This window comes from Coturnix japonica, chromosome 2, assembly GCF_054131305.1.
Source record: "Coturnix japonica strain WE chromosome 2, WE-NBRP24, whole genome shotgun sequence".
In the NCBI taxonomy this organism is placed as follows: Eukaryota; Metazoa; Chordata; class Aves; order Galliformes; family Phasianidae; genus Coturnix; species Coturnix japonica.
Window position 1 is genome coordinate 106,007,290 of NC_140664.1, and position 21,441 is coordinate 106,028,730.

Genomic DNA, 21,441 nt, shown 5'->3' on the forward strand with positions numbered 1-21,441 from the left:
TAGCCATAGGCGAACATTGACACACCATTCCTATGCTCTGGTTTCTCAGTTTTGAACTTCTCCGAATTCCTGTTTGCTCTCGTTTCCTAATGTTTCCTATACATTCCAAGTAACTGTATCGATAGCTCCAGAGATGCAATATTAAGATTCTGTTTATTACATAAAAAATGGAAAATGGAAGCGTTCAGTTCTTTTTCTGCAGTTCTGGAGTAAGGCATAATTCTGTACTTATATATTGTATTAATAGTCACATCAATTCTCTCTTACTTTTTGTTGTTCTTGTTGTTGTTTTTTGTTGTTGTTTTTGTTTTTCCTATCACTCTTCTTTGTATATTCTGTCACTTATAGTGTTTTTAGCTTTTCTCAAAGTTTTACCCTGACGTTTCTCTGGGAGTGAGTGGCGGGTAGATTATTCTGTTTTTTATACTAGGATCAGCTGACTATTGGATATTTGGTAAATGTTGCTTTTCCATTTCTACATTCTCTATTTTAATTCTTCACATATGAATGATCTTTTCCAGCCTTCACTGAGGGGAAAAGGAAGACTTTGCTGAAAATTTCAGGAGTAACAAAATCTTATTTCTAGATTTAAGGCTGTTTGTGTTAATGAGATATTGTTAACAAACAGTAAGTAGGAACTTGATGAGGAAGGGTGAGAAGAAGATTCTTAAGATATAAAGACTTTAATCTGACACTTCTACTGTATTTGATAGATTTTGGTACACTGCGTAGTACAAAGTGACTAATCATATTTATGGTTTTATGCATGTTTCTATAAAGTTGTACAATACAACCTAGAGAACAAGGCAACACAGATCTGAATACTAATTACATTTTTTAATAACCATCCCCTGTTCAGTAAATATTGCAGAAAATTGGGATTTCTGAGTGTATTGATTTCTAGATGACCATATACTGAATTTCCAAAAATTAGTTTCCCTTAAAGAAGAGTTATATATTAATTTCTTTTGGAAATTCAATACTAGCTACATTAGATATTTTTTTTCTTCTTTTGTATATATTGGCCAAAATATAGTTTAGACAAAGGGGGAAAAAAAAAAAAAGAAAAAAAAAAGGCACAGAGATGTGTTTACTGGTTAAAATATATAATATATATGTATAATACTATAAAATAGTTAAAACCCTAATTTTTTGTGTATATGCAGTCATTTTTCTTTCTTTCCCTGCCTATTGCTTGCACAATCCCTGCAGCAACAGAGGGCAGTATTGTTGAGTAATACTGGATTATTATTTTTTTGATGAGTGGTGTTTATATATGGAGAAAATGCAGTATATTTTTTTGAAAGTATTGGTTGCCTTTTTTTAGAAAAAAAAAAAAAAAGCAACAAACAATCTTGTGATGAAGATGCATGATGCGCCATTGAAGGACCTGTACTTCATGTCAGTGCTGGTTCCACTGCGTGACAACTTTAAGGTCACAGACCACTGAAGAGCACCATCGTCATTCTGAATCTTTGAAATTATGATTATTTCAAATAGGATTAGGAAGAGGAAGAGAAGGGTCAAATTGGAAACCACATCAATTTCTGTAGCTTGATTCTTAAAATAAGATAAATGAAACATGAGATCATGTTGTGTGCATGAGTAATATTTATCTCTTTCCACTTTTCTGTTCTGGCAATGTTGATTTCCCCTTGGAGCAGTAATCTGTGGCTGTCACATGACTAAGCAGTTTCATGTTGAGAAGAGAACTGGATGCAGTGCTGTGCTTAAGCATAAAGGGCACTTTAAACACGCACTGAACATTCAACCAAATTGAATGAGTTATTGTAATGGTTAGATGCAAATGAAACTGCTTTAATAAACTGTTTCTCTTTTATTTTTTGACCCTCTTGTCTTCCTGATATCCTTTACAATTTATTCATTTAGTTTATTTATGATGTAGCTTACTTTGAGTAGTACATGACATGCCAATATGTAAGCAGTTTTAGTTTACTATACTTATCCCCTGCCCTTCTGTATGGGAGACTATTGATCACAGCCTGAACCTCTGATTGACCACCTGAGGCAAGCAGTAAGTCAGCTCTGGGAGCACATGTGAAGGTAATTCAGCTGTATTACTGGAAGCCAAGCTCTACCCCTCCTAGATCTCGTTTAAGGGCTGACTACCACTCAGGCAGGATCTCTTTCTTTGGAAATTGCTTCTTTGTGGAGTTTACTGGGAGACTCCAACACTGGCGAGCATTTTCCATTTATCATAGATATCTTTCTATCACAAAAATCTTTTGTATGAAACTTCTGTTTAACCTCTGTTTACCTATCGACTGTATAATTGTATAACTATACAGTTGTGTAACTGCACACCTCCCAAATCCTTAAAAGATATGCAGAAATAATTAGGAATATTAAGTGAAAGATTGGGCCCAATTTTTGGATATATCCAAAAACATAACACCTTGTTAAGATTTAATTGTCCTGTTTTTTGAACATAGTAATAGAATAGTATATGGTTAGTGTACACATGTACAAACATCTTCCTGGGAACCAATAACATTTGTCTACCAGATTGGCAGGATTTCATTGTTATTATTATATTTTTATTATTATTATTGAAAAGAGGGGAAATAAGAAAGCAACTAGAATCCAAATATGTGTATTTCTTATCCATGTTTGCATAATTGGCTCTGGATCTCATGGACTTCATGGATAATTCAGCTTGTTTTAGAACTCATTAATTCAACTGAAGATATGTAAAACAGAGTTATACTATGGATACTTTTTCTTTTTTTTAAATTTATTTTTTATTTTCTGTGAGGATAAAGTAACAGTTTCTTCCATGCTCTTTTGCTATTCTAATTAAAGAGAAGAGTTCCAAAACTAATAGTTGGCTCCTATTCCTAATGCTTGAGGGATAGGACCAGACCCATTTTGACTCTTCTAATGCTACATTCGATACTGTATGTAAAACAAAGATAATTGGAACAGGTGTTGATGCTTATATCCTATTAGAGACTTCTTAAGACAGCTGTTCAGTTTGAATGTGTTGCTCAGTAAGTTGATATAAAGCCTCCATGGCAAATAACATGTGTACTTGTGAACATTTGCATATTTTCCATTATTTATTTATATCCCTCTAAATTTTCAAGGGAAACTTTAGAAATATGTTGTGTAAAGCAGTTCTTCTGAGATCAGTGAAGAATGAGGGTGTAGACACTTGCGCTTTCTGTTCCAGGTTTAATATAGTGATTTTTCTGCAGTTGAATGTTTTGATCAGTACAAACCCAGCAATATTATCTTATCTTTAAGAAAATAATGTAAAGTGCAAAAGTGAGGCTATGTTAAATATTTTCATTGTACACTTCTTACTTTGTTAATTTAATCTTATGGGAATTAATACTTTAGGCTTTTTAATTGATGCTGTTCCTGCTGTTCAGAGAAACATTTTGACAGAAACTGTACTTCACAGTTGTTCAATATTCTTATTAGAAATGTTCTGTCTGCATTAGGCATAGTCAACTTTCCAATGAATAAGTTATTGCACGGGGATTCTTGTTAATAGCCAAAATACCTATAATTACTGTATCTAGCTGTTAAAAAAAAAAACAACAAAAAAACAAAAAAACACACACACAAAAAAACAAACAAACAAAAAAAAACCCACCAAAAACAAGAAAACCCAAAACGAACAAAAAGAAGTTTTATGTATTCCATACGCCTTCTTCACAGTGGCAGGATTTATTCAAATGTACTGTTGTGTGAAAGCAGGTTTGGAAGTACATTTTATTCCACTTTCAAAATACCTAATTTCCTTGTTGTCTAACTAGAGTCCTTTTTCTGTGGCAAGTCTCTCATAAGAGTGGGAGCAGAAGCATTCTCATTGGAAACACCAAATGCATTTCAGTTATGTCAATATAGGTTAATTTGTTGGAAATTACATAGGAAGTCTGGCTTCAAGGAAATAGAAAATGATTCTACCTTTGGTTTCCTTTATCTTTTTCTACATTTCACATTAACAGCATCTACAACTTTAAAAAGTTCTAAAGAAGAGGTAGAATACAGTATGCTTATGTAGTGAGCACTGAAGGCATTCTTTAGGTCAATATAGAGGAGATAAAAGGGATTTCACTGTTTCTGATACACAGCAGCCCACACAGAACATGTCACTCATATGTCTTTATTTATTCCATTTCTTTTAATAGTTTTTCTCTAGAATTTCTTCAACCTGACTGCCTGTCTGTAATTTTTATATTCTGCTGTGGTGCAAGCATTTCTGTTAAGATATAGGAGGAAGGTGAGGGTTTCTTGCTGGGGAAAATCCTTGGGAGGGGGTGGAAGGTTGGAGAGGGAAAGCACAAGAAATACCTCTTTTACAGTTAACAGTTACATTCTAAGTTTTTGCTGTTCTTTTTAACTTTCTGACCCTCAGTGTCAAATTTATCTTGCATCAGGAATCTATTTCAGTGACACAGTCCTATGTTGGGTACAAGAGTTGAGAAGAGCAATTTTGCTTCCATGTATTCTGGAAATGAGTACTGTTTTTCCGCGTTCTTTTTTTGGTGCAATGCTAGGTGTATTGCTTAACTTAATATAATTGGGAAGATAAGAAGGATGGTTTGAATGAAAAAATGCGTATCTGTTGAGTGACTGAATATCAAGATAAAAAGCAAGTAATCTGTTTTTCAGTTCTAGAAAATGAAGCCACCATTCCAGTAGTATGTCAGTAAGCATTTGTTACTGAGTGTACATTCAAGATATAGTCTGTGATACAATCTAATTCTAGTTATCTTTGAATGAAGTGTGAAGAAACAAGGCTTAAGTGACCCTTAGCTGGAACAGAAATAGATGAAAAACCTCTTGTTCTGTGATGTAAGGAGTTCTTTCAATTATATTCATTGTTCCACAAAGAAGAACAAATTCTCTTATTCAAATTCACTTACTGTGCTTGTTATGTATTTTTATTTTTTTTTTTTTCTGTTCTAACATTTGTGTCTGTTACATGGAAACTGCAGGTTAATTTTTTTTTTTTTTTTCTTTCTTTTTTCTTTTTTCCCTTCTATGTGATTATTGCTATTCCTGCCTTATGGGATCTTGTAATGGGGCTTTTCTCCACATGATCAATTCAGTTTTGAATTTAAGCTTGGCCTTTTTTTTTTTTTTTTGTACTTTCTGTCTCATCCTGCTTGATTCCAACTGCCTCTTTAGTATGTATATTCTATGTTCTATCATCTAGTTCTTTGTGAAACTTAGGCAGAGAACACATCCCATCAGGGCCTGTTAAAACATCTTTCTCGTTTGGAGAAATTAGTGGCAGTTATAAGTTGCTCACTGTTTTATCATAACATTAATGTTCATTCATATATTTCATTTATATTTTTTCCCCCACATTCCCTGGGGAGAATGATGGAAAACTGTGTCAAAAACACTTCTTAACTCAGGAGTTAGTAGCCACAAGGCATTTTACACTGTTGCAAGACGTGTTGAGGTTGTTTGTGCATGATGTTTTTTGATACTTTCTTGTTGGCTGTTTCTCAATTTCTCTTTTATTTTTCTCTCAAATTCTCAAAGAATTTAAATGAAAGCATAGTTTATTTCCATTGTTAACATTGACGCTATTATCAATTTCTTAAAGGAATATAGGCAAATTTTTTTTTATTGGAAGAGCTCAGCCCCTGAAAATAGTCATGTAGTATATGAAGCAATATATATATATATTTATAATCAAGGAGTTCTCAAATCAAAGCACAGACGTGTTATGAGTCTTACTAATTCCATTTTCACTGAACAAATACAGGCTGAGACTGGTTGAAGCTTGTTTATGCGTCCAAGTTGATAGCAATGTTTATCATTATGGAGAGAGTTCCTCATGTATCTGTTTATTCCCTTTCAAACTTTGAAACTTTGTCAAACTACTGACATCCCTTTGTCAGTACAGGGATGTGCTGAAGGTCCTTCACAGCAATGTGGTTGCTTGGCTGAGCTCTACAGTTCTTTCTGAACACTGAGTATATCAGGGTTTGAGCAAGTGGTGGAAGTGTTGTAAACAGGCCTGGAGTGGTCGCTTTAGGAAGCTTGAAGTGATTGTTTACTTCAGACTAGAACCTATTTTACAAATATATGTCATTATATTTCTTAGTCTCCTGACAAAGTGATCTTGGAATAAACCCTTTTCTTTCTAACGTTTGTCTTGGGAATATTCTGTAGTAGAAAGGAAATTTGAAACTCATCTTTCAAAGCATGTTAGATTACTCCTTTGCTTCCAGTTGCTATTTTATCTGTGCAAATTAGGTCAATTATTAAAAAAACCAAAGCAAGTGAGCAGTGTTTGTTAACTGGGTTAATTCTTTTGATATCTAGTATAATTCCTCAGTTATTTTTGTTTCTCTTTTTGCAAGAGTTGATTTTGTTTCCTGTAAGATAAAAAGCAAATCAAGATACTAAACCTCTATGGATCCAATTTGTTAGGTAAATTACACAAAGCACGTGAATACAGGAATCTACTGTAGGGCAAGACCATGGACTAGCATGAGCCACACCAGCAAATCCGTGTTCTCTACTTCAAATATCATTAGTTGTATATAATGATATTTTTTCTAAAGCAGGTGTTTGCTGTAGATAGTAATGTGACATCTGGAAGGTTGTTCGTGATGTTGAAATTATCTTGTGAATCTCTCATTTTTAATGACAGTAGTAGATGTGTAGATCACAGAAAATTTCCTTTTCATATAATCTCTTATTTATTATTAAAATCTTCATTGTTAGAAATCTTCATCAAAATTATGCATTTATATATTTATTATATAAATATTTGAATAAAGAAATTTATTTGAATAAAGAAATAGATATTAAAGTCACTGTTATTTATCCCAAATGTCAAATTTCTACTATTTTGTATGATCTTTTTGGTCCATTTATTAATAGCACAAAATAGGAGCAGTAACAAAACCATCCATTTCCATGTTGAAAAGTGACATATGTGAGGGTATGCTTATAAACAGTATCTGATTTATGTAAAGACGTGGTCATAGATATTCATTTTTTTTTGAATCTTAATTCTTCTATCTTGCAAAGATTAAAAAAGGCTTGAAATACTCCATTGTTGGATGATTTTACTTCTTTTTGGGTAAAGAAGTTAAAAATGCCTCTAAATCATAATCAGTAGTTTTCTGTACTTCATTCCTCTTCTGGACTCAGCATGCAATTTGATGTATAAGGTGCTTTTATTATAGTGCATGTAAAACATAGAAAGCTACTTCCAGACACCTGCATTAAAATGCAGACAGTATTTTGCCACATAACATCCTCTTGAAGTTGTGGTTTAATGACTGCATTTTGTTATGTGTGTGTGGAAATTCTTGTCTTTTCTTATCTTTAGAGATGTGAAAATTTCTCTGTAAGCTGTTCTCACAGGAAGTATGACAGGACTGTACTCTGTTCATTGGGAAGTCATTGCAGATTGAGATGAAGGAAACTAGGAAATAGTGGTAAATTGTATTCACTTCACAAGTAAGAATAGGGATGAAAGAGAAGCTTCGTTTTCTAATAGAGGCTCAGCTAACTAGCCCTTGGAGAGGCCAAGTTATTAACATGCTAATGATTTTTTTCTTATTATTCTAACCAAGTTGTAGCCAGCAAAAAAATTGTCAGCAGTTGATAGTCAAAAGAGTTTTTGAATTACTAAGTGGGAAATTGAAGAAAAATTGCTGGTTTACACTAGAGTGGGTCTTTGATTTAATGTTATATGCAATCACTGATTTTCCCAAAAAGATATTATGATACATTGCAGGAAGTATTGTGCAATACAAATGTTATGCTCCTTTTTCAAATGTGTTTTCTGGCAAGATGCCATTATTGTATTATGTGGATCAATTTAATATTACTTGGATTTTTCTCAAAAAGAGTAATAAGAGGGGCGAGTGGTGCAACCTACATCTCAAACAAGTCTCTTTTTCAGTACAAGAAGAAGGAATCTAAGTAATGAATCAACCAACCAAACACTTGGTTGCGGGGCAACTCATGTCTCATTTGTATCTGCAAGATCTTCATGTAATGTATAGTTGAATATACTTACAATTCATCATTTATAATGTGTCTTTATTTTCCCCATAATTATTTTACTTGATTTGAAAGAAAGAACTTGTAATTACTTGGGGAATGATTGTGGGAATATCTTTTGAGAAGGCAAGAAAGCATCCCTTCCTGTTTGGGATATTTAAGTCTGCAATACCAAAGCGCAGGGTGAAATGTCTGTATTTGAAACTTTCAGCTAGAATACTGTGTTCAGTAAGATGCATAAAAGTGTTGTAATTGCTAAGTGCTGATTTTGAAGAAATATTGTTTGCTGCACTATTGGATGTCTACAAAATTAGAACAATGTGACTTGAATTATTTTTGATCCTTTTTTCTCAGCCTATTTAAAATATTTAAATCATTTTTTCTTGATTCAGAGAAAGCTTATTGAAGAGTTTGATAATGTTTAAATACAAATGGGTTGAGTTGCAGTATGACACAAAGCCATACAGAATTCACCGTTTGTGAACCTGAACTGAGATACTAAACACTCTTCCTATTTCTATTTTACTTTGTTTTTAATTTGGAGAAAATTTACAAATCAAATAAAAACTCTGAAGAAATAAACCCATAGAAATTAAAGCTTAATGAATACAGGAACCATGTAAACTCAACTCTCTGGAGTTTGAACTTATGCAGGTGGTTGCTGTTCACCATTTCAGAAGTTTTCCCCATTGATTTGGAGACTTCCACATATCTAGTAAATTTTGATTGCTGAGTTGTGGTGAAGAACTAAATAAACTTCTAGAGTTCATCTTTAGAAAAGCACCCTGAATGTCAAGTCCTTGTTTCTGACCTATATCTCTTTTTATTTAAAAAGTAAAAAGTTACAGTAGCTTCCTAATCAGAGCTGATGCAAATACATCTCTCTTTCCCTCTTCTCTTTATGCCTACTTTAGCAAAACTGTTCACTGTCCTCTTTTGTAAGGCAACCATGTTTGAACTAGTGTGTCTAGAAGCAGAAAGCTGCTATTTCTGTAGAAGATGATGCTAAGCACAATGATGGTATTGATTTATGCAGAGCTCAGGCAGCACATGCTGGAAATACAGTTAAGATGAGCCTAATTCGAATTCTTAATTGGAGAAGAAATAAAACCGAATATTTACAAAAATAACTTTCTATTGACTGCCGGAAGTAGTTTACATCAGGGGAATTCCTGATAGTATTAATACTAGGAAGAAGTTTGTTTGTTGGAGATGGTGTTGTCTTGATTTTTGATAGATGGTATTGACGTAATTGGAAGCTGAGTTTAGTGTACAATGGAAATGACTGAGAGGAGGTCAGGGAATGATTCATTTGCAAACCCATCTGCTTTTAGCTGCATGCCTAGGGCAGAATAGTGCGTGGTGAACGAGGGGTGTGTGGTGGGTATAGCAAATCACTAGTGCTTTTACATGGCTCACCACCTCTTTGTTCATGCAGCACTTTGACTCCTCTAAGGCTAAGATTACTGTCCTCTTCATTAAAACTACCTGAGCTGAAACAATTGTGTCCTTAATCTGTGTCTGTGAAGGCTGCTCCGTTCTTCATACTTTTTCTACATTGCATAGCACAGGTACAATAGCCCTCAGTTGGGTTCAGAGTCAGGTTTTAAGAATCTAGGACAGGGACAAATATATTCGGAGCAGGTGCTAAGACACATTCTTTGATTTAACCACATAGGGAAAACATAGGGATGCAGAGTAGAAATAAATAGATTAGGGAAAAGAATGGCTACCTAATTTCGGACCATATTTCTCATGGAAAAATATTTCCTGTCAAGTACCTATGCTCAATTACCCATCTACAACTAATTTTTCAGTTGTGCAGTACATCTTTGGAGACATTTAATGTGTATCTATCTGCAAACTACCAAAGTTTGTCCCACACTGTTTTGGTCACAGTCCTCAGATGTTCTAGAGAATGGTACATGTTCTAAGAGCATGACTATTAGCTAATAAATTGATCAAACTAAAGAACAATGAGATCTTCCAGCAATGCTTAGAACACATAATAATGCCAATAAGTCTCTTACATGACCCTACTGATAACTCTTTCAAAAAGCCTCAGTGTTACTTATGTACATGTAAGTATATGCATATCTGAATATATATAGTTTAAGTGAACATAAATGCATGAATTAAGTGGAACTTCTGTCATTATTGAACTTATTACATGCAAGAATTGTTGTTACTTGGCAGGATGGAAATACTTTTGTTTTCTCCAGATAATGTTAAAAATACATCCTGGTAGTCTCCCCAGTGATTGGTAGCCATTTCATACCTCTCAAAAAGCAATTACCTTTCCCAAAGACAAGTAGTTATTTGTATTATTATATATTTTTGAATTCTTCAGTGCTGAAAAAACATCTCTTAAAATAATATAGTTAGAAACTATACTGTGTTATGAGGGGAAAACCAAACCCTCTCACTGCCTATTCCTGGGTGAAGAATTTGAAACTGTGACAGACAATTGATCATTATCATTTTCTTTAATAAATGAAGGTAACTGCAAAAAGTTTGATACGTGGAGAAATAACCAGTTAGAAGGAGCACTGTGTTGTTTTGAGTGTGAATTTTTATTGCAATAGAAGTTGCAGAATTTGCTGAAGCAGCAGGAGCGCAGTAATGTGAAATGAAGTTCAGTCAATGAAGAGTGATAAGCGTACTGATCAATAATCAAGTGATTTGTGAACAGCAGTTTATGGCAGTGAGTATTGGTTCCAGATGTGTACTGTAGAAGCAATGCACGCTGAAGTGGATAAGACTGCTATATTGCAAGGTAAGCCATTCACATTTGCTTTCTGACAGTGAGCGTTGATTACAAATGACGTTACTGGGTCTGATTTAAATAATGACAAGTAAAATAATGATTATTTTGTCTAAATGAGTGAGATGAGAGGTAGGATGGGGTAGTCTCCTATGTGCAGTGGCTTAAGGGAAGGTCACTCCTTGTTTTTGTTTCTTTAGTGGCATTGCTTATGTTCAGTGTTTACTTTTCCTACATTTCTGTGACAAGCAAAATAAAAATGTGACAGATTTCAAATGGTTTGACATTAAACTGGGTTAGAGACAAATGAATATGAATAGTGAAATGTATATTTTTCTTAGCAGCTCGTAACTTGACAGTTTTTTTCTTATATGAATTTTTTTTTTTTTCAGCAAAGAAACAAATTTTACAATATCAAAAATTGCAGTAGAAATAATAATTTGATATAAGGTGTGTTTATTTTTCTTTTTTTCATTCTTGCTATACACACTTTTCCGGGTTGGACAGAAATCCATTAAAGTATTAGTCAGTGTATTACAACTGTCAGTCATACAGATAATACTGAAGTTTTAACCATTGCAATCTGCCTGTTTTTTTTTTTTTTCATTAATTAATATTTCCCTTTTCTGATGAGAATGCAGTCCTTCAAATCTTTTGTCATGCAAATTCTTACTCATGTAGGTAATCTCATGAAAATTCCCTGAGACAGCTACTGTGAATAGCTTAGTAGTACAGGTCTAAATTAATAAAAGAGATCTCATTTCTATTCTTCTAGAGTAAAGGTATATCAAACACAAAATGTGCTTTAAGTGTTCTTTAACCCATGCTGTAAAAAGTACAATAAATTCTAAAAGTGACAGGTTCTGTAATGCATAGCAAGAGCAGCAGAAATTATGAGGACTGCTGAGATGCTGAAATTGCTGTATGAATTCCTAGGTAGATGGAAAGCAGTTATCTGATTTGGCTTTTCTTGAAACATTTTTTATGCCAGCTGTTCCACTGTCTTCAGGTGCCCTGACTTGCACCTATACAGAAATAAGTTTATCTGGCTGTTTTTTAATGAAACAAGCACCATATGTGTTTAAAAATGAGTTAATTCTAGAAATTTCGTATGTATTTTATCCAGTAGTCTTAAGTGACCTCCAGTGCAAAAGAATATTTTATTGCAAATTTGAATCCTTATATGGAAATATATATATATATATAGGTGAATGAGTCCAAGGTATTTTATAAACTTGTCCTGAGGCTTAATAGAATTTATAAACTACTTCATCTGAATCAGCATGGCTGAAGGAAGAAACTTTGTAATTCCTACAGAGCTTTAAATTTTGCCATGTGTGACTTCTCAGAAGTTTTCAACTGCCTCAGCACTCCTAGACAGGTCAAGAGAGATTGCAGATGGCCAGCAGAGCTAGACGAGATGGAAGTATTTTACAAACTCAGCAGTAGAAGGTTTTGCAGATCACAGTGGCTGAGCAAAGTGCTCAGGCTTCCCTAGAGCAGCAGTTCTGGGTCTGTTGTGAGCATCTGCTGCAGATTGCAATACGAGATACATTGCTGTGAAGGTCTCCTAGAGAAGGCTGGAAAGCATCATCAATCCTATTTTCTATCTGTGTGCATGTGATTATGCCTATACTATACATGATTCGTTCTAAGAAATGTTTTTTGTTTTGGAAAAAATGTATCTTCCAATTATGTGCAGGTGTTTTACATGTATGCACTGACGCTTTTTAATTATTAGCATTTCATAATGTGCAAAATGTAAATGTTTTAAAAAATCCTGAAACTGAAAAGTATTTCTTATTTTACGCTGCTGTTTTAGCAATAATAAGATACTATCTTTAATTAATGTCTTCAGTAAGCTCCTGCACTTCTCTGGTAATGTTCTGCATTTTGGAAGATACTGCAGAATACCTTGTAAGATCAGCAATATCATACAGGATTTTTATAAGTAATTCTCCAGCTGGATATCGGAAGCTCTGTGCTGGCCTTGTGTGTTTGTAATTGAGGATTTTAGCTGCTTCTATATGCTATATAACAGAGTGCTGCTCTGTTAAGGAAATATAAAAAGGCCAGATGTCCTACTTTGTCTTCTGATTTGTTCCCAGTACACATCAAAGGTAGTCTAGTTTGCTAGATGTTTATCTCTGTCTTTAGCATTGATGAGATCTCGAGGTAGAAGTGTAATTGACAAGAAAGAACATTATACTAATTCAGAATACTTTGAAGAAGACATTAGTTTTCAATATACTACGGAGAATATGCTTTTTAGAGTATGACCTTTATCTTATACTTCTCAACCAAATTGCACAGAATCTGCCCAAAAAACAGATCTTGCAAGTTAAAATTGTTCCTTGTACCATTGATGCTGTACTAAATGTGTCCTTTTTGCTAAAGATAATACAGTCCAAAGACAGAAGGATAAGATAAATTACAGTAGTTTCCAGTTGCGCTTGCAAAAGCATTTGCTAACCTTTCTAAACAAAGCAGATGTTCACCTTGATATGTTTGCATAGCTTGGAAAATAATCGGATCTCCATTAAGCTCCACTTTAAACAGCACAGTGAGTATAGTGAAGCTGTAAAAATTAAAATAATAACAATAATAAAAGTCCTTGCATTTATAAATGCTAACAGTGCTTGAATGCATTTTAATATACAGATAATCTGGTAAAAGAACTACTTTTTTGAAAGTATAAATGATGATCTTCAGATATAAGCCTAAACTCCTTACCATTTATTGACGCTGCTATTTGTGTAAGTACATTTACCAAGAGACAAAATGTGTTGTATTTAGTTGGATCTACAGATCAGAGGGTAATTGTCTAAAGTATTAAAACTTCTGTCTTGCTCTTCTATGGTTCTTTTTGTCTGAAGGGCCTCTTGTTTATAACACCCCCACAAAAATACCACTAAAAGGAGAGTATAACAAAAAAGCTAGGAGGTAGACTTCTAACTTCTGTCTGTTTTTATTTGGGGTAAGCATTTAGATTTCCTAGAGCATGAGAAGGTCTGAGAATTCTAACCATAGAAACAGAAATTAGGCAATCTTGAGAATTGAGTTTTCCTGCTAAATAAATAAATGAATCTGAAGTTCTGTACTGGTTTGTTTTTTATAAGGAAGTACAAACCGTGAACTTCTGACACTGCTATTAAGTGAGTTGCTCATTGTGCCCAATCAGCTATACATATATTCTCTTTCTGCTGAGATAAAAAATATTTGACTTGGCATTTAGGTACTGGAAAAATTAAACAACTTTAAAGTGGCATATAATATTTATTAGTATGCAGTTCATCCATGTATCCTATACCATTTCATATCAGGAAATTTATCCAGTGAGACTAAATGAAGTTATTTTACTGTGAAAATAAAAATAAACCCAATATCTACAAAATGTCTCTAGTTCGGTAGACAAAAAATTGTTGTATGTATTTTAAGTTTTACATCTGTCTCTGAATTCTGCTAAACAATCTGATTTGCGTTTTTCAGATTTAATGACCTGAAAAATTGGTGTTTTTCCATCTGAAATCTAAAATCTATATGTTCTACCAGTATTATTAGAAATAATGTCAAAACTAACATTTTGTCCTGTAAAGACAGTTTGTGTTGTGATAGGAGTCGTGGGTCCTTTCTTTTTGATTCTGTCCAACTTAGAGCGCTGTTGACATGAGTTTGAGACTGCAGGTGGAATTCCCAAATGTGGGAATCTAGAGTAAAGGAGAAAGTACTCACAGCATAACAACAGCAGACTTTCATGGTAGGCAGAGCCCTTGTAACTTTCCTAGATATGTGTGTTGCAATATTAATTTCTGCCCTTTCCATAGGACCTTTTCATGAGTTTCCACAGTTGGAAAATGATGTTAGGCAATGTGTACAGCTTGCTTTACCTGCTTGGTAGGAGACTCCCTGCAGTGCTTGGGTTCCAGCTGCAAGGCTGGGCCAGTCTTTATTTGTCCTCATTATAGACAGAAGTCTTTTTCAGGAATGATCGTTGTGGAAACAAAGGTTTGAGTGAAAACCAAATGAGAATGTTTAATGGCTTGGCTCTGGCTATAGAGATGTAAGTAAATCACCACAGTAGCACTTCTCAGCTTTTTAGGAGCTGATGTTTGCAAATTAATTACTTGGCCTTTAAATAGTTCCAAACCACCCAAAGTGCTCCATTATGTTAGCACGGGCTTGAGAAATAGATATGTATTACTAGCTAATTGAATAACATATGGTGTTGATTAGTGCTTAGCTCTTTTTATAGAACTCAATTAAAAAAATGACTGCAGTATATTTTGAGACTATGAGATGTCTGTTGGTTGTTTCTGGCATGAAGGAACTGCTGAACCAAGAAATGAAGTTTTTTTTTCTGATTAGTTCATATATGAGTTCCTTTTGGAACTCATAGTGCACATGACTGTGACCGGAGATAGGCTGCAGTCGGTTAATTTGCTGCAGTATTGAAATGCAGCCTTTCCTGAAAGATTTAAGTGCTCTGCCGACAAAACAGAACAAAAGCCCAGGCTTTTATTTTCTGCACTATTGCTTGAGATACTTCAGATGGATAAAAATCTGCTCTTCCAGGTTCCAGTTTGCAGAGATGCATTTCTTGGGAGGAGTCCCATGACATAGACATTAAAGTATAAAGCCCTCCAAGCCTAAAATAAACTGTCTTTTTCCATCTCATCTTCCCTCCTTGCTATAATTAATAAACATGCAGATGAAAACTGCTCTTATTTCTTTTACTGATGCAGTCCTTGCCCAAGTGATTCTTTTCATCTTAAACTTTGCAAAAATCACCTGAGATGATGATGATTATGATTTTCTTATTATTCACATGGATTGCTGAAGTCATATAACAATGGTAGTGATTGGATTAGGAGGAGCAGAGTGCATAAGGACAAGTAACAATTGGGAAAAACAAGGTTTCTGTCTTCCGTGATGCTTTTTTAAATTATTCTTAAGCTACCTCCTTTATTTTGTGTGAACTTTTTAAAACAAAAAATCGGTGAATAGTGGTTTCAATTGTGACAAAAATGGTCAGAGACAGAAAGTAATGAGAAATACTAACTACTGTCCCCAGTTTTATCACTGACTTGCAATTTAGCTTTAGGTGTATGACCCAACAAAGTCCTCCTCCTTTTCTAGAAGGTGGTGTTGGTTCTTGCAGTCTTAAAATTCTTACAGGAATGTTTGCCAATAATGAAAAATTACTTAATACATTTTATTTTTTTTTTTTCCCTGCAGTTTCACATAATCTTTTGCTCTATTCTTTACTATTGGTATTTAATTTTTATCTGGAAGACTCAGAACAAAGGAGATCCTGAAAAATCAACTATTTTAGAAAAGCCTTTCCAGTCCTAATGAGTTTCCATTTCCCAGCAGCTCTTCCACTGAAGTGACTTTCATTCATCCATCCATCCAGAGAAAACAGATGAGTCCTGCAGCATATTCTGAAGGTTACTTGGGTCATTTGGGAGGGAGCTGTGTTTCGGACAGCTATGCTTTCACCATGAATGCTCTTTCACCATTTTCCCATTGTTTGTCCTTTAGTGTTTGTAACTGCCACTGCAGAGACATGTAATATAGACCGTGATCTCAATCACTCTGGGCCCTAAAAACCAGGAGCAGATGCAGCTCTGAATCGGTCAACAGCAATGTCAGGACTCTATCATTCAGTGATGGTAGGGGTGGAAGAAGCAAAAGCTGTTTTATTTTCTTGAGCCTCCTGCCAGGCTGTATGTTTCTGTACAGACAAGTTCATTTTAAGCTTCTCCCTGTAACAAAACTTCTAGGGTAAATGTAAGCATTTCTGTTCAGCAAGCTCAACTTAGAGGTTGCAAAAACAAATTAGTTGCCACTTGCCTCTTGGTACAGGAGTCTCAGGCACCCAGTGTGGCAGGGATTTTTGGGTAACAGTTTGGAGCGCAGCTCATGGATCCTTTTTTTGGGAAGGATCATTTCACTTACATTGACTTATTGTGTGGAAAAGATTCTTAAAATCTGAAAATCAGATTGAAACTGTTTGATACAAATGTAACCCTGCTACCATGACTGCCATCAAACAGTAGCATCCTGTTCTCTGAAAGATCTTGGGTCATGTTTGTGTGATTTTTGAAAAGACGGTAGGCTTCCAGTTGTTACTGGGAGGAAGGGAGGTGAGGCTTTCTGTTATGTGTTGGTGGCATTCCCTCAAAACTCGAAAAATGACAAAGCAATAATTAGAAAGTGATCCCTCCCTCTCTCTTTTTTTTCCCCTGAGATTTCTTTGAAAGTAGCTAACATCTTTTGTTCTTGGTTGATAATCTTTGGCAGAGGACTCGATGTCTCTCAAAAAGCAGAGAGAAATCATGTGAATGTGTAAACGGTACAAAGGTTAAATCCATATATACGTTGGTGTGCCTGGGACCTCAGCAAATGCAATTAATGTACGTTTTAAGAGAAAGCTTTACATAGGCTGTTTTCTTGAGAATCAGTAGTACAGCCAAAGAAGTAGGTCCAAATACCTTTTGTTTTCATGTTATCAAACTCTTACAAGAAGCGCTTGAATCTTTTCCCATAAGTAATTTGGCTAGATTATCCATGTTTTCTCATTACCTGCAGAAGTTCAGTCCTTCAAAAAATCTGGAAAGACTGTAGTGGTGGCTTCTGGAAGGAAACCAGGCAGAGATTTTTTTATTATGCATTATGTCATTAATCAGTGACTAGTGGTCAGTGTTGAGTAAAACTGCCTTACAGCAGTCTCCTAGTAACGTTCTTGCTCTGGGTCCCTTAATAATCAGATATGTTGGGTTCATTTATGCACACAGTCACAGTGACAAGGTGGTTCAGAAAAGAAACAACCATTTTGAATAGAAATGGGTAAAGTTTTCCTTACATATCTTTGAGTAGGAAGTGTGATTTTGTATTACAGTTAAGAAGGTAAGGGATAGCTTCATGGGAAGGCTATAATTTCTAATCCTTTAAATTTAAGCACAGGCTGGAAATCTCCAGGCAGTAGCTATGTTAGTGAAGCTAGTAAACATCGCACAATGTTGTTGTGCTGGTTTTCCACAAGGGACACTTTTCTAGTTCACAAAGCTATAATGTCATGCAAAGTTCATTTTACTGGTAAGCATCATTGAGCCAAAATTGCATTCAGAACTCCAGGGAAAATAAATGTAAGCATTTATCTGCAGTGCTATTTAAATTGGCTTGGAATTTTGAATTCTTGGTTACCTTGCTCATTCACATCTTGCTTGCTGTTAACCTCTGTAGGGCTCCTTAAGGTTGAAAATTTAGCTTTCTTTGGCGGGGGGGGGGGATCTTATCAGAAAAGCTGATAAGTGTTTATGTGATATGTAACCATTTCAGTCAAGAGAAACATAATGGCAGGGACTGTTTTTCCTATTTTCTATTTTTTTAAATTTATTTATTTATTTTTGTCTTCATGTTTGTGAGTATTTTGCTGAAAACCATCTGCGACCAATCAAAGCACCAATACTGCTATGTTATGCTGGCTTGTAGCATCAGTTCAAGAGGCTTTCAAAAGTATGCAATATTTCTACTTAGTCCACCAGTTGTATTACACATGCAGGAATCATTGTGCAGCTGTAATGGTGGCAGAACACAGCAATATATGTATTTCTGAAAGTTCTGATTGCCTAATTGTTGCCCAGGCTCTAGTTACAAACACTTTCATCCTTATGCCATACTGAAGAGAAATGGCGGTAGTCAAAAAATATATTTTTTAATATATATTTTAATATATATATAATATATTATATATATTATCTGTAATGCCATCTTGGATTTTAATGAATACACAAATCAAATGGTAGATGCTTGACTAATTTATTTCAAGTGTATAATCTCTTTTATTATTTCACTATGCTTTTATCCAGTATGCATTTTAGAGTGTTTTTATTTTCTTTTTATTTTTTATTTTTTTCTTGGAAAGAAATTGGAATTCAAGATAAAAAAGTGTTCTTAAAAAAAGGCCTTCTGTTTAGACTGTGTTGGAGTATTAGAGTGAAGATCTAAAATGCTAATAAGACTTACTAGGCTGCTTATCTGTGTTAGTATTTCAAAAGGAACCACATGTGTCTATGTACAGCGTATGGTGTTTTTTTGTTTACTAGATTATATTTACGTTGAGCTTTACATCTTGCTTAGACGATCTTTTTTATTATAGTATTCTCAAACCTATATGATTAGCACTATAGGATACACTGAAATTTTAAATTCATACTGCTCTCTAGTGGGGAATACTTTCAATGCAAAAAGATGTATATTGATGCACTGAATGTATATAAACTAGGATGCTTGGAAAGTTTATTTAGAATAATTCATTAGAAGTAGTGCTATCTTATTAATATTTTAATCCTTATTACACTTTCATTAAAGATTGAATTTCTTAATTAATTTATTTTTTTTATGAATGAATTATTGACTCTTACTGGAGTGAAAAATATCCCCAGAGGGCTGGGATGTTGATGTATTATTGCTACTTTCTCAGAAGGAGGATGCTTCTACTACTAGGAGAAACATGCTGTGTATCTGCTATAGAATTTCTCATCTTCTGAAGCTTCCACGGTTTCATAACTTCTTTTGGAATGATGGGGGTTGTAAAAGTTACTATAATTATTGTTAATATAATAAGTTTGATATAATAGCTACTTTCATGTTGATTTTCTCATGAATTTTGTTTTAGAATGTTTAGTCTGCTTTCTCATTTCTTGTTTTAAACAGCTAAAATTCTGTAATAATAAAGGTGACTGTGATCAAAAGTGGAAATAGTAATACTGACTGACATGGTTTCAATTTACAGCAGTTGCAAACCTCTTCTAAGAACACAATCCATACTTTTTTTGTTAACTCTAATGTTAAGTGTTAACTTTATAACTTTAGTGTTAAGTGAAAATAATTTTAGTTACCACGATAGAAAATAATATTGATTCATTTCTAATGAAGTTTGAAAACTAGTTTTGAAACTGGTTTTTTTATGTTAATATGTTTTAGATTTGCATCTTTAGATAGGCTTGTCTTTCCTACTTGATTCCAATTCTGTAAATGTAATTTAATTTATAAGAGAACAGCAGAAATTTTGACTGATTCATATTCATGTGAAACTTCCTACATCTGAAGATCTCTCAAGAATGATTTGCACTGTTTTTGTATAATCAGATCTGAAGTCTTATTTAAACTTATTTTTAGGTGCTGAACCTTATCTGGAGCTGGGATTAAAGAATTCTGTAGCCCATTGTCTTGTGTTTTTGTCTCTATTTGTCTGTTAGAGACCATTGTGTTTAAGTTTGCATCAGGTTGTTTTTTTTTTTCTTCCATGTAGAGTACAGATTAGATTATTTGGCTAGATCTTCATTTATTCATTAAGTCTGGGAGAACAAAGTAGTTTAAATATTTATATGCTATATAAAGATCTCATCAAGATGCTAAGTTGTTATAGCATTTCATAATCCTTGAATAGTAAATCAGTTATCCAGAGCACAGTGTGGTTTCTGCTCTCCTTTAATCATAGAAGCTTATGTTTACATTCACCTCGCTTGAAGTTCTGCAGATGGGATTTTTCTCTCATTTCTGTACTAGTTGCAATGTGGTACTAGCTGAATCTAAATTTTCCAGTTTAACTTGCAGTTCTGGAATGTTAAGAAAGAAATAGAGCATGTTTATTATTTATCTTTGGACTTTTTTTAAGCAGACGAGTTATACTGTGATTAGAGTTTGTCTTGAGATCATTCAAAGTGGAGAGAGAATACTCAGAGCTTGCTAAATACCTAATCAATAAATTCAAGAGTGAAGTCTGTGCAATTAGCTAACTAAAATGTAGGTATTTTATTATTTCTTCTGCTAATTAAACACATCAAAATATAAAAATATAGGAAGCAGAAACTGTATCTCTCCCACCCTTTGTAAGTGCTATAGCTTAAGAAAATGAAAATTACAGTATTTGAATGTAGGAGTGTATGTAATGAATATAACCATAGGTTGTCAGCCACATGAAGTTTAACTGCCTTCGTTTATAGTTTATATTTAAAAAATCAAAATACTGTATCTCTGGACTTAGTTCTAGAGAGAGGCATAAAATATTTCTGCTGTAATAACTCTGTTTGTATGATAGGTTGCCTTTGGTTGGCAATCCAGTCCCCACCCCGCTGTTCATTCAGTCCTCATTCTCTCCAGGACAGGGAAAGTAAGATGGAAAATCTCAAGGGTTGACATGAAGATAGGGATAGTGTATTACTATCAGTAATATGTCTGTTACTGTTACAGGCAAAATAGACTTGGTGAAAATTAATTTAATTTATTCATGATTGAACCAGAGTAGTGTGGTGAGAAATGAGGATGAAGAATATTAAAATAGCTTCTGCCTTCATCATCTTTTCCCACATGTTCAATCCTTCATTCTCGCCTTTCTGCCATTCCTCAAAGCCTCCCCACAGCAACGGGGAGAAGGGATATGGGGATTGCAGACAGCTAGTAACCAGAACTTTGTCTTTGCTGTTCTTTGCTCCTCAGACTCTTTTCCTGATATAATGTGAGGTCTCTCCCATAAAGTAAAGTCTTCAGACTAATGTGAATACTTCCCGTACTGCTCCAACATGGCTCCATACTCTGCATTCGAGTAGTTATGAAATGATGCAAGTTACATAGCAGAACTAGAAAACATAAAGTAAAAT

The 21,441-nt window shown here is 34.2% G+C and overlaps 1 protein-coding gene across 2 annotated transcripts in view; it reads left to right on the plus strand.

The window, feature by feature from the left end:
* ZNF385D (zinc finger protein 385D) overlaps positions 1–21,441 on the plus strand; it is a 361,757-nt gene that overhangs the window by 50,766 nt on the left and 289,550 nt on the right. The gene's annotated exons all lie outside the window — the stretch shown is intronic.